The sequence below is a fragment of the Trachypithecus francoisi genome, unplaced genomic scaffold (genome assembly GCF_009764315.1).
Source record: "Trachypithecus francoisi isolate TF-2019V2 unplaced genomic scaffold, Tfra_2.0 Lachesis_group11, whole genome shotgun sequence".
In the NCBI taxonomy this organism is placed as follows: Eukaryota; Metazoa; Chordata; class Mammalia; order Primates; family Cercopithecidae; genus Trachypithecus; species Trachypithecus francoisi.
In genome coordinates, this window is record NW_022681456.1 from 11,397,742 (window position 1) to 11,406,634 (window position 8,893).

An 8,893-nucleotide genomic window follows, 5' to 3' on the forward strand; every position below is an offset into this window, starting at 1 on the left:
AGAAAAGAAAAAGAAATAGACAGGCAAAGGGCTGGGTGTGTTGACTCACACCTGTAACCCCAGCGCTTTGGGAGGCTGGGATGGGAGGATCACTTGAGGTCAGTGAGCCGAGATCGTGCCACTACACTCCAACCTGGGCAACAGTGCAAGACTCCATCTCAAAAAACAAAACCAAAGAAAGATGAGGAAGTGTATTGCCCAGCTTCTGTTTTCTAACCCTTCACATTTGTATCCGTCTTGTAACCAAGACTCATTCTCCCTTGATTTATTAATAGACTGATTACAGAAAGCAAATAAGCAGTGTTGTTTGTTTGGGTTTTCATTTTTTTGGGAACAGGGTCTCGCTGTGTCATCCAGGCTGGAGTGCAGTGAAGTGATCATTGTAGCCTTAATCTCCTGAGCTCAAGTAATCCTCCTGCCTCAGCCTCTCAAAGTGCTGGAATTACAGGCATGAGCCACCGTGCCTGGCCAATGAGCAGTATTAAACTCTGGCACAAGCATACAGTGAGACACTGCTCAGCAGTAGAGAGAAACAAAGTTTGAGCGGGACACTGTGGCTCACACCCATAATGCCAACATATTGGGAGGCCAAAGTGGGAGAATTTCTTGAGGCCAGGAGTTCAAGAGCAGCCTGACCAACATAGCAAAACCTTGACTCTACAAACAAACAAAAAAACAAAAATGTAGCCACTGGGGTCGAGCGCGGCGGCTGACACCTGTAATCCCAGGGGTCCCTCTCTTTGGGAGGCTGAGGCAGGAGAACCACTTGAGGTCAGGAGCTCAAGACCAGCCCAGCCAACACAGCAAAACCCTGTCTCTACTAAAAATACAAAAATTAGCCAGGCATGGTGTGGGCACCTGTAATCCCAGTTACTTGGGAAGCTGAGGCAGGAGAATCACTTGAACATGGGAGGCGGAGGTTGCAGTGAGCCGAGATTGTGCCACTGCACTCTAGCCTGGGTGACAGAGTGAGACTCCGTCTGAAAAAAACAAAATTTAGCCAGTCATGTTGGTGTGTGCCTATAGTCCCACTGCACTCCAGCCTAGGTGACAGAATGAGTGAGACCTTGTCTAAAAATAGAAGAAAAGAAAAACAAGAAATAAAGTCTGGATGCAAGCGCCAACGTGGATGAATCTCAAATCTTTTTTTTTTTTTTTTTTTTTGAGACAGGGTCTCGCTCTGTCTCCCAGGCTGGAGTGCAGTGACACAATCTTGGCTCACTGTAGCCTCCGCATCCCGGGTTTCAGCGATTCTCATGCGTCAGCCTCCCGAGTTACTGGGACCACACCACCACGCCCGGCTAATTTTTGTTTTTTTTGTTTATTTTGTTTTTTTTTGAGACGGAGTCTCGCTTTGTCGCCCAGGCTGGAGTGCAGTGGCCGGATCTCAGCCCACTGCAAGCTCCGCCTCCTGGGTTCACGCCATTCTCCTGCCTCAGCCTCCCGAGTAGCTGGGACTACAGGCGCCCGCCACCTCGCCTGGCTAGTTTTTTTTTTTTTTTTGTATTTTTAGTAGAGATGGGGTTTCACCGTGTTAGCCAGGATGGTCTCGATCTCCTGACCTCGTGATCCGCCCGTCTCGGCCTCCCAAAGTGCTGGGATTACAGGCTTGAGCCACTGCGCCCGGCCTTTTTTTTTTTTTTTTTTTTTTTTTTTTTTTTTTTTTTTTTTTTTGTATTTTTAGTAGAGATGAGGTTTCACTGTGTTAGCCAGGATGGTCTCCATCTCCTGACCTCGTGATCTGCTCGCCTCAGCCTCCCAAAGTGCTGGGATTACAGGTGGAAACCACCGCACCCAGCCTGCTTGATTCATTTATATGACGTTCTAGAAAAGGCAAAGCTCTAGGGAAAGAAAATAGATCAGTGGTTGCCAGGGGTTGGGATGCAGGGGAATTGAGGACAAAGGTGCACAATGAGGGTGAAATCGTGATGGTTACATTTTGGGGTAATGGAATTGTCCTCTGTCTTGATTGAGGTCATAGTTATGCAACTGTATGTTTTCAAAATTCATAGAACTGTACACTAAAATACTCTTTTCAGTGTAGAGTTCTATGAATTTCACTCTGTGTAAGTTATAGCTCGACAAATAGAAGCCATATTTACAAAATTTTAAATCGTTTAAATTATGATGTAAAACATGTAAATAGACTTTGCTGCAGAACCAGAAAGGCCAACTAGATGTGCAGAGAAGCATGAAATAAACCCTGAAGTCACTAAACTTGGGGTGCTCCCAAAATCAGAAGATTCCAAATGGCAAGGTTGCATTGGTTCTCTTTATTTAAACTCCGTCAAATGGCTGAGAACTGTTGGCATGTTTTGTACTGTGGAAAATTCAAATAAACTGTAAGAACAAAATTAAAACCATCTGTAAACTGTGGAGTTTTTTGTTTGTTTGTTTTTGTTTTACACAAATGGTAACTTATATACACTGCTCCGTACCTTTTTTTTTTTTTTTTTTAATGTAACGTATCTTGGAGCTTTTTCCCATCACCATCTAGAACATCTAGAAAGTTTATTTATTTTTATTTTTTATTTTTTTGAGACAGTCTTGCTCTGTTACCTAGGCTGGAGTGCAGTGGTGCGATCTCGGCTCACTGCAACCTCCGCCTCCCAGGTTCAAGTGATTCTCCTGCCTCAGCCTCCTGAGTAGCTGGGACTACAGACACCTGCCACCATGGTGGTAGCAGCATGCATGACTAATTTTGGTTTTGTATTTTTAATAAAGGCAGGGGTTCACCATGTTGACCAGGATGGTCTTGATCTCCTGACCTCGTGATCTGCCCGCCTCAGCCTCTCAAAGTGCTAGGATTAGAGGTGTGAGCCACCGTACCTGGCCTTTTTTTTTTTTTTTTTTTGAGACGGAGTCTTGCTCTGCCACCCAGGCTGGAGTGCAGTGGCCGGATCTCAGCTCACTGCAAGCTCCGCCTCCCGGGTTTATACCATTCTCCTGCCTCAGCCTCCCGAGTAGCTGGGACTACAGGCGCCCGCCTCGTCGCCCGGCTAGTTTTTTGTATTTTTAAGTAGAGACAGGGTTTCACCGTATTAGCCAGGATGGTCTCGATCTCCTGACCTCGTGATCCGCCCGTCTCGGCCTCCCAAAGTGCTGGGATTACAGGCTTGAGCCACCACGCCCGGCCCCCTGGCCTTTTTTTTAAACAGAGTCTCGCTCTGTTGCCCAGGCTGGAATGCAGTGGCTCGATCTAGGCTCACTGCAACCTCCACTTCTGGGGTTCAAGCAATTCGTGCCTCAGCCTCTTGAGTAGCTGGGAATACAAGCACCTGACACCGTGCCCATCACCACGCCCGGCTATTTATTTTTTTAGTAGAGACAGGGTTTCACCATGTTGCCCAGGCTGGCCTTGAACTCCTGACCTCAGGTGATCCTCCCGCTTTGGCCACCCAAAGTGCTAGGATTACAGACATGAGCCATCACACCCAGCCTCTTTATTCTTTTTGATAGTTAATGTTTTATTGTATTAAGCCAATCTCCTGTTGATGGATACTTAGTTTGTTTATAGTAATTTATTTATTTATTTCTTCTTTTTTTTTTTTTTTTGAAAAAGATTGTCATGGCTGGGCACGGTGGCTCACGCTTGTAATCCCAGCAGTTTGGGAGGCCAAGGCAGACAGATCACATGAGGTCAGGGTGTGAGAACATAACAACATAACGAAACCCCGTCTCTACTAAAAATACAAATAGCCGGGTGTGGTGGCGGGCGCCTGTAATCCCAGTTACTTGGGAGGCTGAGGCAGGAGAATCAGTTGAACCCAGGCGGCGGAGGTTGCACAGTGAGCCGAGATTGCGCCATTGCACTCCAGCCTGGGCGACAAAAGTGAAACTCCGGCTGAAAGAAAGAAAGAAAGAGTGTCACTGTGTCGCCCAGGTTAGAGTGCACTGGCATGATCTCGGCTCACTGCAGCCTCCGCCTCCCATGTTCAAGCGATTCTTGTGCCTCAGCCTCCCGAGTAGCTGAAACTATGGGTGCCCGCCATCATGCCCAGCTAATTTTTGTATTTATATTTTTTTTTTTAGAGACGGAGTCTTGCTCTGTTGCCCAGGCTGGAGTGCAGTGGCCGGATCTCGGCTCACTGCAAGCTCTGCCTCCCGGGTTTACGCCATTCTCCTGCCTCAGCCTCCTGAGTAGCTGGGACTACAGGCGCCCGCCACCTCACCTGGCTAGTTTTTTTGCATTTTTTTTTAGTAGAGATGGGGTTTCACCGTGTTAGCCAGGATGGTCTCAATCTCCTGACCTCGTGATCCGCCCGTCTCAGCCTCCCAAAGTGCTGGGATTACAGGCTTGAGCCACCGTGCCCGGCCTAATTTTTGTATTTTTAGTAGAGACAGGGTTTCATCACGTTGACCAGGCCGGTCTCGAACTCCTGACCTCAAGTGATCCACCCGCCTCAGCCTCCCAAAGTGCTGGGATTACAGGCGTGAGCCAATATGCCTGGACGTTTATAGTATTTTCTACCCTAAGCCATGGTAGATGAACCAGTGGAAGTGATAATAGCCTTATAATTGAGGATGGGAATTCATGTGGATTTTATCTACAACAGGAGTTTTTTTTTTTTTTTAATAATCAGGGCCTCCCTCTGTTGCCCAGGCTAGAGTACAATGGTGCAATCATAGCTCACTTCAGTCTCAAGCTCCTGGGCTCAAGAGATCTTCCCGACTTAGCCTCCTGAGTACCTGGGACTACAGGCATGCACCACTATAGCCGGCTACTTTTTAAATTTTTTGTAGAGACAGGGTCTCACTAGGTTGCCCAGGTTGGTCTCGAACCCCTGGCCTCAAGTGATCCTCCTGCCTCTGCCTCCCTAAAGTGCTGGGATTACAGGTATGAGCCAATGTATCTGGCTTTAATAAGATTTTCTTTCTTTCTTTCTTTTCTTTCTTTCTTTCTTTCCTTCTTCCTTCCTTCCTTCTTCCTTCCTTCCTTCCTTCCTTCCTTCCTTCCTTCCTTCCTTCCTTCCTTCCTTCCTTCCTTTCTTTCTTTCTTTCTCTATCTTTTTTTTTTCTTGTATTTTTAGTAGAAACAGGATTTCACTATGTTGGCCAGGCTGGTCTCGAACTCCTGACCTCAAATGATCTGCCTTGCTCTCCCAAAGTGCTGGGATTATAGGCATGAGCCACCACGCCCAGCCAAGGGACAAAAACCTTTTAGCAGAAAAACATTTTTATACAACTTAACCAGAAAGCTTCATTTCAGGTTCAGGAAGTGGAAGGGGCAAAACCCTGGATTTTCACAAATTTCCAAAATGGGCTTATATAACTCTCCACCCTTTTCTTTTCTTTTTCTTTTAGAGACAGGGTCTCACTCTGTTGCTCAGGCTGAAGTGCAGTGGTGCAATTATAGCTCACTGTAACCTTGAACTCCTGGGCTCAAGGGACCCTCCCATCTTGGCCTCTTAAAGTGCTGGGATTACAGGTGTCTGCCATTGCTCTTGGTTTGCCACCAACCCTTTTCATTCTGATCATTTCTCTAGTGAGCTGCGTAGAAGAAATAATGCCTTTTGAGGGACAGTTGCATTTAATAGACAGCCTTACTAAGGCGAGTACATCAGGACAAAGATGCAGGAAGGACAATCAGGCTATTAGTCTGTTGTTGCAAATTGCAACAAATCGAGAAAGTCAGACACTGATCAACTGCAGTGAAACATTTGGTGGGTGATTTTGAGAGTCCAATCTGCAGGAGTGGGTGGAAGGATCACAGTCCCTCTTATGTATCCTCTCTCGGCTTGTTGCTTTGGGCAGGAATCACAAGTTAGGAAAGAATCAGCACCAGAAATGCAGAACTAGCCGGGCTCAGTAGCTCACGCCTGTAATCCCAACACTTTGGGAGGCCAAGGTGGGAGGATCACCTGAGGCCAAGAGTTCGAGACCAGCCTCGCCAACATGGCAAATCCCTGTCTCCACTAAAAAATATAAAAATTAGCTTGGTGTGGTGGCACACGCCTGTAGTCTTAACTACTTGGGAATCTGAGGTGGGAGAATCACTTGAACCTGGGAGGCAGAGGTTGCAGTGGCCTGGGCAACATTGCAAGACTGTCTAAAAAAAAAAAAACAAAAAAAGCCAGGTCTGGTGGCTCACACCTATAATCCCAGCACTTTGTGAGGCCGAAGCGGGAGGATCACCTGAGGTCAGGAGTTCGAGACTAGCCTGACCAACATGGTGAAACCCCATCTCTACTAAAAATACAAAATTAGCCAGGTGTGGTGGCGCATGCCTGTAATCCCTGCTACTTGGGAGGCTGAGATAGGAGAATCGATTGAACCTGGGAGGTGGAGTTTGCAGTGAGCCAAAATCGCGCCATTGCACTCCAGCCTGGGCAACAAGAACAAGACTCCGTCTCAAAAAAAAGAAAAAGAAAAAGAAATGCAGAGCTGAAGAGCAGTCCAATGTAAATGGTCCCATCAGAGAGGAACTCTCTCATCATGGACATCTGCAAGTGATCCAGACTGTCCAGCAGCATCCACGATGTTTGCACAGCGAATGTATGGCCCCAGGGAGGGATGTCTCTAACCTGCCAGGGTCCTAGAGTTAAAGTCCTGTCTGCTGAGTGGAGCAATTTTACCCAGTTTTTTAGTTTGGCTGAGTTCATGCTGAGACTAAAACAGCTCACAGCAGACAGCATCAGGTTTCAGCCTTTTTTTTTTTTTTTTTTCCTTTTTTTAAGACAGTCTCGCTCTGTCACCCAAGCTGGAGTGCAGTATGCCATCATAACTCACTGCAGCCTCGACCTCTTGGACTCAAGCAACTGTCCCATTGCAGAGCTTTCAGTTTGGGGTCAGGTTTGGGCAACTAGAATTTGTGATTTCAGGATTTTCTTCTGCGGTAGCTAAGAAGCCAAGAGGCTGTGTGTCTCGAGGCTAAGAGCGAAGCGAGGCTTTCTTTCTTTTTTTTTTTTTTGAGACGGAGTCTTGCTCTGTCGCCCAGGCTGGAGTGCAGTGGCGTGATCTCGGCTCACTGCAAGCTCTGCCTCCCGGGTTCACGCCATTCTCCTGCCTCAGCCTCCTGAGTAGCTGGGACTACAGGCGCCCGCCACCGCGCCCGGCTAATTTTTTGTATTTTTAGTAGAGACGGGGTTTCACCATGGTCTCGATCTCCTGACCTTGTGATCCGCCTGTCTCGGCCTCCCAAAGTGCTGGGATTACAGGCATGAGCCGCGAGGCTTTCTTAAGCCCTTTAAGTCTGTCAGTTTCAGAGCCCAGGTGGATTCCTGTAAAAAGATCCCCATCAGCTAGAAAATCATGACTCTAAGGGTCAGCTGTGTGGTTTCACAAGTGCTCATTAGCAACTAAAAACTGCTTTTTAAAACCCTGAAAGTGTGTCTCCATTTAGAGATTGCCTCTTTTTCATGTTTTTTTTTCCAGAAGCTCTAATATTAGCAAACACTATAGTAAGAACCATCAGTTACTGAGACTTGTTCCATTTTACTTGTTTATTTATTTAGAGACAGGGTCTCACTCTGTCGCCCAGGCTGGAGTGCAGTAGCACAATCTCGCACTGCAACCTCCACCTCCCGAGTTCAAGCAATTCTCCTGTCTCAGCCTCCCAAGTAGCTGGGACTACAGGTGCCTGCCACCATGCCCAGCTCATTTTTGTATTTTTAGTAGAGATGGTGTTTCACCATAATGGTCAGGCTGGTCTCGAACTCCTGACCTCGGGTGATCTGCCCGCCTCAGCCTCCTAAAGTGCTAGGATTACAGGCGTGAACCACGGCACCCAGCCTAATTTTTGTATTTTTAGTAGAGACGGGGTTTCACCATATTGGCCAGGCTGGTCTTGAACACTTAATCTCAAGTGATCCTCCCGCCTTGGCCTCCCAAAGTACTGGGATTACAGGTGTGAGCCACTGGGCCCTGCCTTACTTATTTTTGATACAAGTTCTCACCCTCTTCCCCAGGCTGAAGTGCAGTGGCATGATCATAGCTCACTGCAGCCTTGAACTCCTGGACTCAAGTGATCCTCCCACCTCAGCCTCCTGAGTGGCTGGGGGCTACAGGTGCTCACCACCAGGCCCAGCTCGGTGAATGCTTTTCTGCACACTAGGATATTGTCAGGGACGGGTCCTATGAACCCATCTGATCAGTGAGCTTCTTGAGCAAGGCCTCTGGAATCCACCTCTGCATGGCTGGGCATAAAGAACAAAGACAGTCACACCCTGTCACTGCTGATCTGTTATCTGGTGGAGCCCAGCCTGAACAGGGAGCATCGGGGAGGGGACTCCAGATACGGGGCTCTGCAGGCTCCCCTCCTTGCTCTCTGTCCACACATGGGAATGGCATCTAGGGGTGCACCCAGCATGGGACTGAGACCCACAGTGTTGGGGACAGAGTTCCTACCTCTGCCCAGCTGAGCCAGATGCCTGCCAGCCTTTGCACCCCACTGCTGTTGATGGCACACTTCCTTGAGTCAGTAAACATTGGCCTTTGTGCTTAGGATATAAGCCAGGGCAGGGTCCAGGAGTGGGGGTTTGAGTTGGCCACAGCAATCAAAGGGACAAGATGTTCCTGCTGGCCTGGAGAGGGTAGGCGGGCTACACAGAGCTCTTCTCCTCCATGGGAACCTTCTGGGCCTGTGAGCTCCACCCTGGGCCACCTCTACTCAAGTTTTTCCAGTTGGAAATTTATTTATCATTACTACTATTTGAGATGGAGTCTCACTCTGTCACCCAGGCTGGAGGGCAGTGGGGTGATGCCCGCTCACTGCAATCTCTGCCTCCTGGGTTCAAGTGATCCTCCTGCCTCAGCCCCCTGAGTAGCTGGGACTACAGATGTGCACCACCACGTCCAGCTAATTTTTGTATTTTTAGTAGAGATGAGGTTTTACCATGTTGCCAGGCTGATCTCAAACTCCTGGCCTCAAGTGATCCTCCCACCTTAGCCTCCC